Source organism: Tursiops truncatus, chromosome 9 (assembly GCF_011762595.2).
Source record: "Tursiops truncatus isolate mTurTru1 chromosome 9, mTurTru1.mat.Y, whole genome shotgun sequence".
Taxonomy (NCBI): Eukaryota; Metazoa; Chordata; class Mammalia; order Artiodactyla; family Delphinidae; genus Tursiops; species Tursiops truncatus.
Window position 1 is genome coordinate 86,621,411 of NC_047042.1, and position 17,988 is coordinate 86,639,398.

Here is a 17,988-nt window from a genome sequence, read left to right on the forward strand (position 1 = left end):
AGTTACGGCACATGGGATCTAGTTCCCTGACCAGGTATCGAACCCGGGCCCCCTGTACTGGGAGTGCAGAGTCTTAGCCCCTGGACCACCAGGGAAATACCAAGATATTGAAAGATTTTAGATGTAGAGAGATGGTCAGATGGGGTTTTGGAGTGATTTGTTCAGCAAGACTACAGAGGAATAATTCTTGAGGCAAAGAGATTAGTTAGAAACCTGCTACATTAGTATGGGTGATAAGACTTCCCTGGTGGTGCAATGGTTAGGAATCTGCCTGCCAGTACAGGGAACATGGGTTCGAGCCCTGGTCTGGGAAGATCCCACATGCCGTGGAGCAACTAAGCCTGTGCGCCACGACTACCCAGCCTGTGCTCTAGAGCCTGTGAACCATATCCACTGAGCCCGCCTGCCACAACTGCTGAAGCCCGCGTGCCTAGAGCCTGTGCTCTGCAGCGGGAGAGGCGGCCACAATGAGAGGCCTGCACACCACAGCGAAGAGTGGGCCCTGCTTGCCGCAGCTAGAGAAAGCCCGCACACAGCAGCGAAGGCCCAAAGCAGCCAAAAATAAATAAATAAATTTAAAGAAAAAATACTAGATTAAAAAAAAAAAAACGGGTGATGGTGAAAACCTGAACCACGATGGAGACAGGGAGGTTGGATTTAGAGATTACAGAAGAATGATCAGCAGGCCTTCCTAGTTAGATATAGGAAGTGCAGGAGAAGGAGGCATCCAAGGCCTTTCCAGGTTCCTTGGCTATACAACTGGGTGGACCATGGCTGTGCTAAGCTTTGTGCCAGGATATGGAATTAGCTCTGCCAAACAGGGCCAGAAGTTAAAATGACGCTCGTTAAAGTGAAACCCTCCCTGCACATCATGGATGTGTAGTACAGTTTACATCTACATACAAGCAACTAAAGAAGAATATCCAGATGATTTAGTTGAGCTAGAACTTTATTGTATAAAATTCTCCTTAGGATATATACTCAATTGATTCACAGAAATTTCTCTCATCGTAGAGATAATTGTATTAGTAGTAATTGATCTGTAATACACAAATTTAGTCTTAGATGGTGATCATGATCATTGTTATTAGATGATGATGATTATTATTATTATTTTCCTAGCAGAACTGCTAGATGTTGCAAAATGGACTCATTCAAATGTCTTTTTTTTCATGCCCTGTGTTTGCCCCATATTGAGAGATAAGAGTGAAATAGGGTTAACATGTAGAATTATAAGCATGTTAAGATAATTGTAAGATAAATAACCTAGAGGGGTTCAGAGGTAATTCCCACACTGGGCAATAAACTTCTGAATACCCCTAAAGTAACTCAACTTAGTATTGTTGGTATCACAACAAAAGTTCTTGTGAATGGCTTAATGAAGGAAGAGGTTAACGCTACCAACTAAAATTAAGATGTGGGATCCTATATAAGTTTCATTGGGAATTGACTCTGCTACTGATTTTGCGATTACTTATAAACATGTTTGCTGTATGTACAGTGCTTTCATGTAAAATAATGGCACAATACAAAATGGACCATTTGTGGTACCCAAGGAAATTAAAACCCTGTAAAATTCTTCTACATCTATTTTGAGTTCTGTATCTCATGTGGAAGAAATCACAATTGTTTAGCAACCATCCTTGCTAATAGGTAACATGAGAGAAATATTTTATGAAAATCCACCTCTCTGAGGAGAGGTTAGAAATCACATTCAGTTCAAGAGGGAAAGAAACATAAAAAGAAGCAGCAAGTAACATTGTTATAAAAGTGTACTACAGACCACTCAGTGAGCTACAGACGATGGATGGTGCTCTCTTGATATAATTATGACATCGATATGCTGATAGTCGTGATGGGAGGTTGCAATTAGCTTGATGTTTTCAGAAGTCTAATTCAACTAAAACAGGCTGAGATGTAAGTTCTCCACTTGTCTTTTAGATGATTTTCCTTCCAAGAGGGAAAAATATGGAGACTAAATATTCTGTACTTAATTCTGACCAAAAAGAAGAAAATTTAAGAAGCAAAAATTATAATAGTCTTTGGAGAATTTTACCAAATGAGAGTTCACACAGCAAAGAAAGTGAAATACATTTTCAGAGATTTGGGAAAAAAATATAGATGTGATGGTTAGAACCTATCAAAGGGAATATAAATATAGTTCATGATTGAGGGGTGAGAGATTATACAGTGTAAAATTTGAACCATATAATGCTAAGTAATTTCAACAAAAAATAATATCAAACACACTCTGTGCCAAGGTGTATTTTTAAAATACACACACACACACACACACACACACACACACACACACTCATACACACACACTCAATCCTCACAATAACCCATGAAGTAGATACCGTAGTTATTCCCATTTTTTACATACCGGGAAACTGAGGCACAGAGGTGAAATTACTTACTCAAGGACACACAGCTATTAAGTTATCAAGTGGTGGACCGGAATCTGAACTTCCTCAGTGTGCCTCCACAGTCTGTACTTTTAGCCACCACGCTGCTGTACAGTATCCAGAGAGCTCTCTGATGAGCTCACATAGAAGAATCATAGATGAGTGCAGAGCAGGTACACGAAATGTAAGGGGAGCCTTTAGGTAAAGAGTCAGGGAGGCAAAACCCAGAATGCCTTGCTGCTCATTAGAGATGCTGAGGACGTTTAGGCACAGAAAACAGGAAATGTATAGGCCCCCAATTAGTAAAGTAGTGAAGGCCATTAACAGAAAGCACAACGATTCTATTTCTCTTTTGTTTCTGTCTTACTTAGAAAGGGGACTGTTCTTCCAACGAAAGGGTAGGACAACTCGTGGTAAGAAACAGTTGTGAGGAAAGCATCAGGTGGCATCTGTCTTCCAAAGTGGAGTTCAAATATATTATGTTGGGGTGTTTAAGGAAACTTGCTGAATTTGAGGAAATGTGGAGCATGTAAAATATGACAGAACACCAGATTACAGCAGATATGCCTATTCTTTTTTTTTCCTTTTTTTTAATTTTTTGGCCACGCTGCATGGCACGTGGAATCTTAGTTCCCTGACCGGGGATCGAACCCATGCCCCCTGCAGTGGAAATGCCTATTCTTAAAACAGTGAAAGCTGAAGAAATTCTAGAAACTATAGACAAAAGTTTGACAGTGATCCCTAGAACTGATATGATTGTTGGCACCTAGAACAATGTGATGATGGACAGGAGACAAAGGAAGGCATCATAGCTGCCCAAGAGCCACCAAAAGAGACTGGACAGCATTTATAATGGAGAGAATGGTCACTGTGCATATATCTGTCTAGTTAGTGGGCAGAGACAAGTCTAGCCACAATCTCAAATGTGTATGTTTAATTTCCAAGTAGATATGAACATGTTTTTCAACTTAGCTCTTTTGTTATATCAAACCAAGATTTACCAAAATCACTTGTTGTTTCTCTGAAAATGAAATTCTATTAGTCAGTCCAACAGAGGAAGATGTAAAAATGTAAGAATGTTATTCACTTTTTAAAAGGGAGTGTTCTGATGAATAGCCTAAGAACAAAGAGATCTAAGCCTTTATGGGTCAATACCTAGATGGTTCCGTCTAAACTTCAGGCCTTTAACCTGGTTGCCAAAGGGCTGGTGATCCAAACCATGGAGCCCAGAAGTTGCGACATACTTAGTGTTCTCACGGACATGGAGTATTTTAGAAGATGCCTCAGTATGAGGCCGAAGCTTTTATATAGTCATTGAAAGCAGCTTCAAACAGAGTGACTTCGCTAAGATAAAAAGTCTAGGGACTTCCCTGGTGGCGCAGTGATTAAGAATCTGCCTACCAATGCAGGGGACATGGGTTCGATCCCTGGTCTGGGAAGATCCCACATGCCGTGGAGCAGCTAAGCCTGTGTGCCACAACTACTGAAGCCCGGGCGCTTAGGGCCCGTGCTCTGCAACAAGAGAAGCCATCGCAGTGAGAAGCCTGTGCACCACATCGAGGAGTTGCCTCCCTGCTCTCTGCAGCTAGAGAAAGCCCGCGTGCAGCAATGAAGACCCAACGCAGCCAAAAATAAATAAATAAAAGAAAATAAAGAAGTCTACTTTGTTGAGCCTATACCTTTAATCTGTGATTTCTTTAGAAAACTGCAGAAAACCCCACGGCACGGTTTTCTGAAAAATTAGACAGCAGAATGGTTCTGTGAAACATTTCCTGAAGGGAAGATTGAATCTACTTTGCAAGGGAATCTTGGCGTGCATTAGTCAGAATGAGAGCAATTTATAATTTGTTCAGTACTCAGTAAGTACCAAAAAAATTATCCTACAGTTCGTGTAACTAAAATGATAAAGAGAAAGCAAGTCATTCGTTTCCAGGTAAATATTATTTTTATTACTTATATAGCTCTTCCTGCCACTCCTCCCCATTCTATAGGAGTTGTCCCATAATTTAAGTGTTTGGCTGGCACTCGGAGGTTGCAGTACAGTGGGACGTTGTTTGCTTGTGACCAGATCCTTCCTCTTCAAGGGCAGTGGTTTGCAAACAGCTCTTTTAGCAGCAGACTTGTCCTGCCAAATCTTAATGGGTAACGAATGAAAGAGGAGCTTCTCCGCTGGCGGAGGAGGGCAAAACCCAGAGAATGGAGATTGGGAGATTAGGAACGCTATGGAGCACATCCTGAAAATCCTTGCCTCAGGGGTTACGACATGCCATCGAAGGGTGACCCAGGGATTCTTGGTGACCCTTCATCCCACTCCTTCCTGCTCCAGATGTGCTCTGAGATCTGAGTTGCCTTAGCTCAGAAATATCTCATGAGCAGAAGGTTATATTTATTCATCAAGGCTCAGTCAGGAAAACAGAAGCCATTTTAGGGATTTCAAGCAAGAGGGAATTGAATACAAGGAATTAGATGTTTTAAAAATTGCTAAAAGGGCTTAGAAAATAGCTGGAAGGAAGCAAAGAGCAAGGAGAACTAGCGGCTGGCTTGCAGGGAAATGAAGAAATACAGGAACTGCGCCAGTGGTTTCACCTGCCTGCAGGCAGGAAGCAGCTGTTGCAGGAGCGCTCCTGGAAGCTGCCGCAAGCCTCTTATTTGCCATCTGCTTGAGCATCTTTCTCCCGCTGCAAGAGGAGAATGATGCCCTCCCCTCCTTTTCGCCTTCCACATCTTTCGGGAGTGCCTCTCACTGGCAGAATCGAAACTCCAAACCCTACTGGCAAGAAGTTGGAAAATGTGCTTCCAGGAAAGGGGCTGGGGATGATGCCAAGATGACAGCAGACAAGGGCACAGACTATTTGCCCATCTCACTTTCTGTAGTAAATTTAATCTAGGGTGATATCAAAAGGAACATAGTCCCAAGAAAGCAAATAAAATAACAAGTCTCCTATGGTGGTAAATATAGAAACCATCTTTCCAAAATAAGCCTGATTCAGCTGTTTTAGCCTTAATAGAAGACCTGACTTGTCAGTGTCTTTATGTGCATATTGAAATAATTTATAACGCAATTTCAGTCTCTTCAAGTGAAATCGCAATTTCTATCATTTCAGGTCAAAATTTCAGAGTCTGTATGGATTCATCATCATTACTCCCTTACCTCTACCACATGGACACATACTCGTGTGTATTTCTTCTCTCTCCTCATAGTGCCTTTGGCAGGAGGGAAAATAAACTGTGGCCATGAAATAAATGCTAATTCAAAATATAAATATAAATATGACCTTTCCAGTCCTATGTGAGTAAGGAAGACCTGATCTCTCAAAAACACAATTTCAAAGCTTTTTTGAATATCCTTTTGAACTCCTAAGAGAACATCCCAGTTCACTTTGCTAAAGAATCAAGTACTGGGGACATCCTTTTCTGGAAAAGAGAGATCCTTGTCATTCCTCCCTCAAAATAAGGTGAGGAAGACAACTTGATCTCCTCCCAAGCTGCTTTTGAGTGTCATTCCTTGCTTTCCCACCAAACGGCCACCTCCTCATGCCTGCCTGAAATGCCCTCTTTTACTGGATTTGCAGCCCTGAAGAAAATCATTCTCCCCTTTTTGTGGATGAAAAGAGCAAATTTAAGCCTGCCACCCTGAATCCTTTTTTTCCTCCTGCATGTCTCCACTGATTTGAACATTGAGAGAATTCTGTAGTGTTCTCAGACCTTTGCAGTTCCTTATTTAAAGGTCAAAATGTCATGAGTTTATACAGTTTGAATGTCTTAATATCTCAACATGTGATTTCCTTTCTGTGCGTTAGCCACAGGAACAACTAAGCCCACAGCTGTCTGGTTTTTTGCAAGGTGTTTTGATGAGTAAGGAGATGAGTCTAGGAGTTTCACTCTTCCAGAGTTCCCACTAGGAGATCCAACAATAATAGCGTAGATTTACTGAGCCCTTACTATGTACTAAACATTGTTCTGAAAGCTTTATGTGTTCTATATCGTTGAATCCTTACACAGACCTTTGGAGGCTGAAACAGTAACTGCTCCAATTCAAAGTTTTCACAATTTGCCCAAGGTTATTCAGTTGAGTCGAGTCAAGTGGTTGAGTCAGAATTTAACCACTACTTTCTGAGCCTAAACATCGGTAGCTAACCCCAAAGAAATGTTGTGGTAGGTAGAAAAATCAGGTTCATAATTAATATGAGAACCATACTCTTTTACTTCAGGAAATAAAATTATTTAGATTTTCAGGCAATATCCTGAAATTATATAATCACCTGATAGATAAATGATTGCTTCTCTATGTAGCTTACCCTTAACTGGCATAAAAAACAGATTATTAATTTTGGTTTTTAGAAAGTTGGTTCTGGAAGCATCTCTGTGAACTGTTAATTATCCTAGGGATTATATGGCAAGACCAGAATGGATGTGTGAACAGTATTCATGTGTTACTAATGTATAAAGACAGAAATACGGCTGGATATTATGAACCTTCACAAGGCATTAGTCAGTAGGTGTGTGGCACCCATTCATCAGCTTAGCCCGCACAGGGAATATCTGACCCAGCAGAAATGAAAGGGGAGCTACTTAACTGTTATCTTTACTGCATCCTGGAGAAGTGGCCACGCTTGTCCTCACTGAGTAGAAATTCTCTTAGCAAAATTTACATCTGCAAACCCTGCCCTGTGTGTTAGCAAGTTAATTCTCTCCATATTTCTTACTTCCAGCCTGCCTCAAAGTGAGCTGTCACCAACTACACAGCTAGTCTCGGTGATGGTCTGTGTGCTTGGTGGCCGGGTCAACTCTGTCTTGCAGTTAAGTCAGTTGTCTGTGTGTCGTCCGCATAGCAATAGGATCAGAGTGACCAATGCTTCTAGAATTCTACCTATTTTTCTCATCAGGTTTTCCCATTAAATGCATAAAGCTAGTATAATCGTTCCTTTACCTGAAGCTATATAGATAAAGGAGAAGAATACTGGGTTTTTGTCATTTTGTCATTTTTTTCATTCAACACATTGTTATTGAATATGTAATAGTAGTAGTAAGAGTAATTGCCTTATATTAAGCCCTTGTGTGCCGAACGCTATTCTGTTTATATATTTTCTCATTTAATATTCAGAATCCCATGAGGTAGGTATGAGGATTCTCCTTTTACAAGTGGAGAATCTGCGATGAGAAGTTCACCCAAATGGTATATGAGAAAGTCAGAATTTGAACTCAGGTCTGTTTCCAAAGGGTACCATCTTGTTCATTGAACTTGATACTTGACTGCAGGTTGCAGAAATTGCTTTCTATGCTGGGGCTACAAAGATAAAAGTGAGGTTGTACTTGCTGTCAGTCAAAAAGGTGATGTTTATTTCTCAACTTGGCCCAAACTTATGAATGATGCAGCTGCCTGAGCAGGAAACTCGTGAAAAAAGGCAAAGAAAAAATTAAAATGAAGACGGGTGACATATAGGATTTTCATTTTAACTCCTTTAGTTCTATCTTCATTTGTGGCACTTTTTTGCTGTCATATTGGGTTACATGCTTTCTTTCCGTTTGGTTCAGTTTTACCATTTGTAAATGGACCTAATGTTTCTAATTTACCCAGTGAATAAGCCATCCCCTTAGGCTCTTTGGAATTTTTACAAATGCAGAGCGGGAAGGATCCTGTTTGAACACACGCATAAGTGTTATCGCTTTGCTGTATAATATTTTTGCCTCTAAAATTCTGTTAAAACTTAAATCTGTGTCGTTTTTTCACCAAAATATCTGGTTAAGTATTTAATAACATTTTAAGATGCTCTTAGATGCAGGGTTGTTTTTGCCTCTCACTGTGTGGCCTCTCCCGTTGTGGAGCACAGGCTCCGGACGCGCAGGCTCAGCGGCCATGGCTCACGGGCCCAGCCGCTCCGCAGCCTGTGGGATCTTCCCGGACCGGGGCACGAACCCGCGTCCCCTACATCGGCAGGCGAACTCTCAACCATTGCGCCACCAGGGAAGCCACTAGATGCAGGGTTTTACAGGAATACAAAAGACTTACAAAGTCCATGGAAATCTAAGATAGCTCTACAGTAGTGTCTTTCAACAGAAGGACAGGAGCTATTCATTAACGTTTCCCCCCATTTCTCTTTCATATCTGGCAGCACCTGAACTGGCCGTACCGCACACCTTTTTAGTAGACGATTAGGTTTTTACCAAGCCTCAGGGAGGATTATTTGGAAGAAAAGAAAAATCAATCTTAATGTTTCCCCCCAGGACTGAAAGAGACTGAGGTCTGTTCTATCATTCCCAAGGTGTAAAAACCATGTGTGTGTGCCGTTTGCACTGCATGGAGATAGGAGTCTAATGCTAAATGTCATGGAGGTCCAGGGCCTGCTCAAGCTTGTGACCATCAAGCACTGTTTCGTGAGGAACTGGATGTGATTTTCCCACTATGGAACTCTGTGGTGTGTAGGATAAACTGTTGGCTCAGAATTGGCCTCTCTCCTTGGTAGCCTAGGGAAACAGCTATTCTTTTTTACCTTGGTTCTTACTTTTGATTTGTTCTTCACAATGGGCCTTACACAAATCTCCCTTGCTTTCCCTGTATAGGTCAGCATTTGGCATAATTCTGCAGTTTCAAACACTCATAGGCTTTCTGGAGCTTCAGTTTCTTACCCTGAAATAGAATAATGTCACAGGCTACTAAACTATTTGGAAAACATAGGTTAACAGCATTGTGAAGATATAATGGGAAAAAAAATTATGAAATTCTTTGGTTTGTTCTTAACTTGAAGATTTAATTCAATAGGCATTACTGCTGAGTGTAAAGAAGAGCTATAGACTATGAGAGATACCAGGAAGAATAAGTTATTGCCTTTGTTGTCCTGGGTCTCACAATCTACCAGGGAAAATACAGTGCAAGGTGAAAGTGGTGAGGCCAGAAGAGGGGGGCAGAGAGTTACTAGAGTTCAGGGGACGGTCCCTAGCTTTGTGGCAGGTGCTGTGTTAGGGACCACAGTCCCCATTTTGGTCCTCACAACAAGGCTCCGAGTTGTAGAGATGAGGAAAATGAGGCTTGGGGTTGTTAAGAAATGTGTTCTAGAGGTGATTAAAAAGTGGGAGAATAAATTTTACTCCTTTGGGAAACAATAGAAAAGAGTATGGTTTCACAGAGATGAAAATTACTCTTAAGCATCATCCACAAAATTAAGTGCAAGTTATTTTTTTTAATTGAAGTATAGTTGATTTACAATGTTGTGTTAGTTTCTGGTGTACAGCAAAGTGATTCGTGTATATATATATATATATATATATATTCTTTTTCAGATTCTTTTCCATTATAGGTTATTACAAGATATTGACTATAGTTCCCTGTGCTATACAGTAGGACCTTGTTGTTTACCTATTTTATGTATAATAGTGTGTATCTGTTAATCCCAAACTCCTAATTTATCCCTCCCCCCTTTCCCCTTTGGTAATCATAAGTTTGTTTTAAGTGTCTGTGAGTCTATTTCTGTTTTGTAAATAACTTCATTTGTATAATTGTTTTAGATCCCACATATAAGTCATATCATATGATATTTGTCTTTCTCTGTCTGCCTTACTTCACTTAGTATGATAATCTCTAGGTCCATCCATGTTGCTGCAAATGGCAAAAGTGCAATTTCTTTGTCAAAGCTGGTCTTCGGGTTCTTTTGGTGTAGGTTTTGTTTTGTTTTTGTTTTTGTCTTATAATAGTACATTCCCAAATAAATGTTATTGAACATCTGGGACATTGGGCTGGGCAGTGAGTGGGACAGGCATATACACATGTGTACGCATGTACATACAGGTTCTAATCTGAATAATGCGTAGTATGTCCCCATACTTTACAATCATAATTTTATAGGTCAAGGAGCAATTTGAGTCAGCATTTTGGTTTTCAAAATCAATTGACTTTGCTAGTTTAAACCCAAAATTTCTAAAGTAATCGGGACTGAAAAGAGGTAGTTACTGTTTGGGGACAGAAGAACCATTGCTTCTGAAATAGGAAGCAAAATGGAGAGAACCTACCAAACATGTTTCTTAGATAAGGCCCATACTTATGTAGAAAAGAACTTAAAACTAGGTTCTAAATTGTTAGGAGAGTGGGAAAGAGTGACTATATGACTTGACAATAGGGGCTAACGCTAGGGCTGTTGGCAAAGAGTAGCTAGGTGTTAAAAATGTGTTTCAGGAAAGAGAAAGAGTGATTGGAAGAGTCACCATGAAATTTTAGCTTGGAGTAATTGGCTTAGTTAAGGAGGAAGAACGTCTCTATCATAAGAAAATTCAAATTAGATACTAATAAGACAGTAGATACTTTAGCATGTGAAAATCACCTATCCATACTGGAAGCCAGTAGGTTTCATAGACAAATAATTTAAGAATACTTATAGTAAAAAAAAAAAAAAAGAATACTTATAGTGCTCGCTTCGACAGCACATATACTAAAATTGGAACGATACAGAGAAGACTAGCATGGCCCCTGCACAAAGATGATGCGCAAATTCATGAAGCGTTCCATATTTTTAAGCAAAAGAAAAAAAGAAGAATACTTATAAGTGCCTAATGTGTACAAAGCACTGGGGTGGAGGAAGGTTAGCATACATATGCTGCAAATAATTTAAGGGAATGAATAAAAAGTAGGGACAGGGGACTTCCCTGGTGGCGCAGGGGTTGAGGGTCCGCCTGCCGTTGCAGGGGACATGGGTTCGTGCCCCAGTCCGGGAAGATCCCACGTGCCGCGGAGCGGCTGGGCCTGTGAGCCAGGGCCGCTGAGCCTGCACCTCCGGAGGCTGTGCTCCGCAACGGGAGAGGCCACAGCAGTGAGAGGCCCGCGTACCGCAAAAAAAAAAAAAAAAAAGTAGGGATAGTGGTGCAGAGAAGTTAAGAAGGCTGAGGATAGAGCTAGCTGGCATTAGAGTTCCAACTTGGATCTGTGGTATTATAGTGTAGGACACTTTTAAATCCTATCCTAGTGTTGGGCTCGATAGTAGCATATCCCATAGGTATTTAAGGAGAAAAAAGAGGTTAGATGGGGGTCTCCTGTCACAGCCCCTATTGACTCTGGAAGCCCCAGGAGTTCTTAGTGTCACAGGCTAATTGGCATCCTTAATTTTATTTTTTTATAATGTGTGCCAGATTACAGCATCAAAGGATCTCAAAATTATTTCCAAAATCTAATAATACATTGTTCTAGGAGTTAGGAAGGTCCTATTGCCACCATTTTCTAAATAGGAAAACTGAAGATTGAAAACTAAATAATTTTATCCCAGGTTCAAGCAGAGATCTTATGTGGTATCTGTACAAACAGGAAGAGGAGTCAGAAATAACGATTATACCAAAATTTGATCTTCTAAACTGTTTTCCAGTGAGAAAATCTAATGAGATCATTCTTCATTGTCTTTTCCCATCTTCTAAAAAGTTTGAATTCACAGAGTTAACCTTACTTTTCCTTCTATGACCATCTTCCCCTTTTCAATTTATCACTTTCATGACAGCTGATACTAGTGTAAGCTAATATTGCAACAATTTTAGATAATATTGCAGATGCACAAGGACATCCTCCTATGAATCAATTAGAGAAGTCACAGTAAGTTGCCATTGAAAGTATAGCAGCTGCATCCTTGAAAACAGATGCTCTTCTGGGTCTGAATGTGTTCAATTTTGACTAATTTTAAGACCTAAACAGATTTCAGTCTGGTTAATATTAGGATGTGGAACCACTTGAGACATCCTAATGTCCTAGGCTGATTGCTTCTCCGTGACAGTTAGTATATGGCTTTCCTTGAGAGATGCTGAGTATTCGATATGCCAGGGATTTTATTTCAATAGAAGAGAGAGACCCCCAAGTCTTGGCTTCAGGAAGGTGGACTCATGAAATCAAGGTGACTTCTAAAGGCAATATAATTTATAGAAACAGTACTTAGGCTTTAGGGATTGGCCAGAATTGTCTTAAATTGTACTTTTGCAAGATTCCTAGACAGCCCAGGAAACCAGCTGTAATAAATTACTTCCCTATCCTACTCTGTCCCTAGGATATACTCAAGAAACTAAAGTGAAAGTTATAGTTGTAAATGGCAAGTCATTCCTTCTCCTGCCTAATCTTTACCAATCTGTTATTATATGAATTATTTGTCATGTTACATTGGTCAATTAAATCATTTGTTCTGTTTAAAAAGGCCTTGATCAAGCTCCTGTAATGCCTCCTGTTATTCTGCTGGCCCTGAAAATGTGGGTGCGTGTGTGTGTGTGTGTGTGTATGTATATGTGTGTGTATTTGTGTTTGTGTGTGTGTGTGTGTGTGTGTGTGTGTGTGTGTGTGTATAAAATCCCTTACTTGAAGGAGTTAATGATCTGGTAGGGATACATACTGATAAACGGATAATATCAATGGAATATGATAACTAATAGAACTGTGTGAAAAACACAACCAGAGGAACAAGTGACCCTGCCTGGAGAATCGGGAAAGACTTTCTGAGCAGAAAGCATGAATAGTTCAGAAAGAGGAATAAGAGCCATCAAAGGTATAGAATCCTAAAACACCATAATATGTTTAGGGAATTTGCTTTAAAAGGGTGGCAGGTCAAAGGGCCCAGAGTTGCAGAAGAGAGAAGTTGGAGAGGAAGGAGAAAGTGATGAAAGATGGAGAAAAACTGGGTTGGGCAGAAACCCAAAATCATGGAAAGCCTTGCTAAGGAGGTTCATGATATAAGCAATGGGAAACATTGATACTGTTTTTACAAGTAATTGACATAGTCAAATTTTGTGTCTCAGATAAGTAACTGTTTAACTTATATTTAATTAGCTAAATATGGAAGATTGAAGTAAGGTAGGGGCCAGGCATTGAGGCAAAGACATCAGTTAGGAGACTATTGGCGGTAGTCCATGGAAGAGATGAGGGTTCCACCAAGAAAGTGAGCAGATACAGAAATGACAAAATATATTAAGAAAACATTTAGGAAATAAAGTTGGCAGAAATTATTCCTTGCTGAGGGGAGTGAGAGAGGAGATTACTCTCAGTATTTGCAGCTGAGATTTCCTAGATTTATATACCACCAATAGAAAGAGAATTCAGGATGAAGAGCAGATGCTAAAGATAGACTTTAGTTTTGAACACATTGCATTTGAGAGGCCTGCAAGATGTACAGTAAAGATAGCTTGCAGACAGTTGATCGAATGTAGTTTAGGAGTCAACAATTCCAAGATAATAGGAAAAACCATGAAAATTGATGAGCTCACTCAGAGAGAGCATATAGAATGACAAGCAAGGGAGACCAGTAGAGAAAAAAAATCCCCGGGAACCCCAGCATTTATGGGTGCACTAAAGGAAGAGTATCCAGTGAAGGAAATTATTAAAACAACGGCAGGGAGGTGAAAGGACACCCAGAGAACTTTGGTGCCGTACAAGCCAAAAGAAAGCAGAATTTCAAGAAGGAAATGGGCAGTCCTGTGGAATGTAGCAGAGAGCCTTTCTGAGGGTAGGATTGAAAAGTGCCCAATGGATTTGGCAATTAGGACACCATTGGTGACTATTATCAGAATAATTATTTAATAAACAGGTGAAAGCAGAAATCAGATTATGGAAGAACTAATGGAAGGCAAGACTGTGGAGAAAGCAAATGCTGACAGTCCTTTTGAAGTCTTAGTAAGAATCTGAGGGACTTCCTTGGTGGCGCAGTGGTTAAGAATCTGCCTGCCGATGCACTGGACACGGATTCAAGCCCTGGTCCGGGAGCATCCCACATCCTATAAGCCCATGTGCCACAATTACTGAAGCGCACGCTCTAGAGCCCGTGAGCCACAACTACTGAGCCCACGAGTCACAACTACTGAAGCCCGCGTGCCTAGAGCCCGTGCTACAAGAGAAGCCACCACAATGAGAAGCCTGTGCACCGCAACCAAGAGTAGCCCCCGCTCGCTGCAACTAGAGAAAGCCCATGCACAGCAACAAAGACCCAATGCAGCCAAAAATAAATAAATAAATACAATATTTAAAAAAAAAAAAAAAAAGAACCTGAAGTGCTCAAGAGAGGAGTTAAGAGAGTGGGAAGGACAAAGTGCCTGGGGAGCACACCATGAATTTGGGAACGTTGCTGAGAAAGAGAAAGGAACTAGCCAAGTACTAGTGAAGGATTGACAGGTGGTAGTGAAGACTTTCGGGGGATTAAAATCCAGAAAATGCTAGTGGCAACAGTCTGTACTTTGTTCTGTTTTCCTGTCAAAAGATGAGTCGCAGAATTAGCCCAGGATTAGATCAGGTTGCCACAGAAGAATCTACCTAGAGAGTCATTGGCCAGACAGTGGCATATGGCCACCTCCAGCCACAAGCAAGGCTGGGAATGCAGACATGTAGCTTCTCATAGTCTACCGTGGAGTGAACAAGAGAGAATTGGCAATATCTGTTGGTTCACCTAACAAGCAGTGTCTGCCCCAGAGACCAAGGTTCAGCATCCTCATATAAACCAACCAATTTAGCACAGAAAGCCACAGTCACGTTGCCACAAATAGTTAGGCGTCTCAAAGATGCATGCTTTTATGCAGTGGTTGTAAGAAGAACAAGGATACTTTGAATGATCTGATGTGCCCCATCCCCACTATTAGAAAAACAGCTCAAAGTGCATATCTTAATAAAATAATCAAGTACTAATATTGTTAAAGCCTAATATAGGTGGGCTCCGCCAATGTGAAGAGCAATCCCTGAGATAAATATACAGCCACGAACCTCTGAAAGATTGAGTGTGTATGTGTGCGGGTGTCCAGTAACCTCCTATCTTGACTATAATCTCCCAAGCAGATTCTCTCAGCATTGCTTTTTTGTAGATTTCCATTTGACATTTGAGAGCTAGGTAATTGTTTTGTGTTGGCTTTGCAATGCTCAGCACTTCTTTTCTCAGTATATTCCTTCTTGTTAAGAAAACTTCATAAATTTCAGTGAGCCCTGAGGAATTCTCAGACCAGCTTTTCAGTGGAGCCCTGGGCATCAGTTTTCATGTGCTTTACTAAAATGTTATTTTTGCTGTAGATTACAGTCTAGCTAAATGTACAGCAGGCTGCTATTCTAAACTATTGCAAGTTTTACGTAGACTGCTTTCCCGGCTATTAACTTACTCTACTTGGATTCTTTTTTTTTTTTTTTTTTTTTTTTTAATTTGCAGAGTTTGGCCAGTCAGCTGCTACACATGATGAAATGACGTATTTCTATAAGAAGAAAGGGAATGTTTTTTAACTTGGTGAAATTTGTCCAAAATGCCTTTGGTAGGTTGGGAGATTAGTATAGCCTTAGACCTTGGACCATGAGCCCAGTTTCCTTAGGATCTGATTTCTTCCTTTTTATTTATTTATTTAAATTTATTTATTTTTGGCTGCACGGGGTCTTCGTTGCTGTGTGTGGGCTTTCTCTAGTTGTGGTGAGCAGGGGCTACTCTTTGTTGCGGTGCATGGGCCTCTCATTGTGGTGGCTTCTCTTGTCACAGAGCGTGGGCTCTAACGCGCAGGCTCAGTAGTTGTGGCACGCGGGCTCTAGAGCGCAGGCTAAGTAGTTGTGGCGCACAGGCTTAGTTGCTCCACGGCATGTGGGATCTTCCCAGACCAGGGCTTGAACCCGTGTCCCCTGCATTGGCAGGCAGATTCTTAACCACTGCGCCACCAGTGAAGCCCCTTTCCCTTTTTTTATTGATATATACGTTGCTCTTCATGGAACAGGTAGTGTCACACAACAGAGAAATCAAAAGCACTAAAATGTCTTGAAATATTAGACTAGTGTTACTTATAGTTGCTTTCATCCAGTCTGCCAAAAGAAAACATTATGAAGGCAGTAATCTCACCTTGCAGTCAAACAACTTGAATAATGATAGCATTAGAAGGAAAGCAGTGTCTGCATCCAGTCCTGCAGACCGAGTTAGTGAACATCTCGGACGACGCCAAGGCTGGTAATAAGTTTAAATCTCCATCGCTATATTTCCTTCCTCCTTACACGTCAGTTCCTTTGAACAAAATTCTTTTTTGTGTGTGTTTGCCATGATATTTTAATTTATTGAAGTCTGTTTCCACTGAGGAGAACTTAACCTTTTAATTCTTGACAGTCTCTCCAGGCTTGTCTCTGTGCTTGGCTGAGTCTAGGAACAGATGCAGCTCTGAAAGCCCACAACTGCAGATATGCCTTCCACGACATATGTTGACTCCCTGCTCTGTGAGGTGGACACCTCCCAAGTTAGCCAGTAGTGCCTCGCCAAATCCCATGTCCCCTAAGTCCAGGGAGCCCTTCTTCCAAATGACACTGCATCCTCTGAGAAGGAGAAGAATTTTCACATGGAAAAGCAAAAGATACTAATAAATGGAAATTGAACCTCAAGGTGGATGGAATTATATCTTTTAAGTACCTTGTTGCTATAATTAAGCTTAGGACTCTTAACCTGGACAAATCACTTGCTAAAGAATAATTATTACTTGTGTTTATTATTTATATTAATATTCAGTGAGTTTTACGTGCTATTGTCCAAAGCAGTTTATCTACATTAACCCATTCAATACTCCCAACAGCTGTAACTTACTCAGTGTTCCCAACAACATTCTGAAGGTATGTTATCTCCATCTTACAGAAGAAACTGAGGCGGAAGGAATTTGCCATTAGCTCTTGGTCACAATAATAAGTAAATAGTGGAGACGGGACTCAAGGCCAGCCTTTGAGGCTCTAGAGAATTCAAAGAACTTTTGAATTAAATTGCCAAATTATTGTTGATGATCTTTGAGAAATTATGGGGAACTGGATACACAACAGAAGTCTAGACATAAGGAAACGTAGTTCACATTTTTGCTATTTAGTATTTTCCTGTAGAAAATGGCCAAATGCTATTAAATATTTTATCAATTACTTGCAAGAGATAGAGAAGGTAGGTTTATCAAATTTTCCCAAAAGACCTTTTTAGGGCTTTTAACCGATTGTAAGTAAGCTCTGTTTGAGTTAAGGAGAATGCAGCACATCCTGTTCCCTCGCCCCACACCACCCCAGGAGATTCTAGAGCACGGCTTCTAGAACAAGGGAATTGATCACTCTTTCTAGACAGGTCAGACCACTCTGTGGTATTTATTATGTTTGGTCCTAAGTCCCACATTTCAAGGGAAATACAGAACAATTGGAATTTTTTTTTGGTGAATTATGAGAATTATAAAATGACTCAGTTGGATTATTTGGAGAATAGTTGAAAAGTCTGGGGACATTTAGCCCAAAAAGGAGAAGACTTCAGGGAAGCCAAAAGAGATATCTTTAGTACTTGAAGTACTGACACAATTAAGAGTGATTTTTAAGTTGGCAGAACCAGGGCCAATGATTAGAAGTCAATGACAACAGACATGGCTTGATGTAAGATGGTCACATCTTTCTTAGATGGAATAGGCTGCCGCAAGAGGAACTGAGTTTCCTTTCACAAACATTTGTGTGGGTGTGCAAACAGAAGCTGAACAGCCACTTGAAGATGTACAAATAACACAAGCATAGACCACATGGTTGGGCTAGATTACTAAGTTCACTTCCAACTCTGAGCTCCTGTTTCTGTCATTCTGTGAATTGATGCAAGACAATCAGCTGGGCTTTTATGTTTAATCAAGT

The 17,988-nt window shown here is 40.6% G+C and overlaps 1 protein-coding gene and 1 non-coding gene across 2 annotated transcripts in view; both read left to right on the top strand.

Moving 5' to 3' along the window:
• Positions 1–17,988, top strand: part of EXOC4 (exocyst complex component 4) — an 817,730-nt gene that overhangs the window by 728,947 nt on the left and 70,795 nt on the right. The window lies entirely within an intron of this gene.
• LOC117313689 (U6 spliceosomal RNA) lies at positions 10,805–10,911 on the top strand. The gene has a single exon (XR_004528273.1). It is a non-coding gene; the product is annotated as a U6 spliceosomal RNA (small nuclear RNA).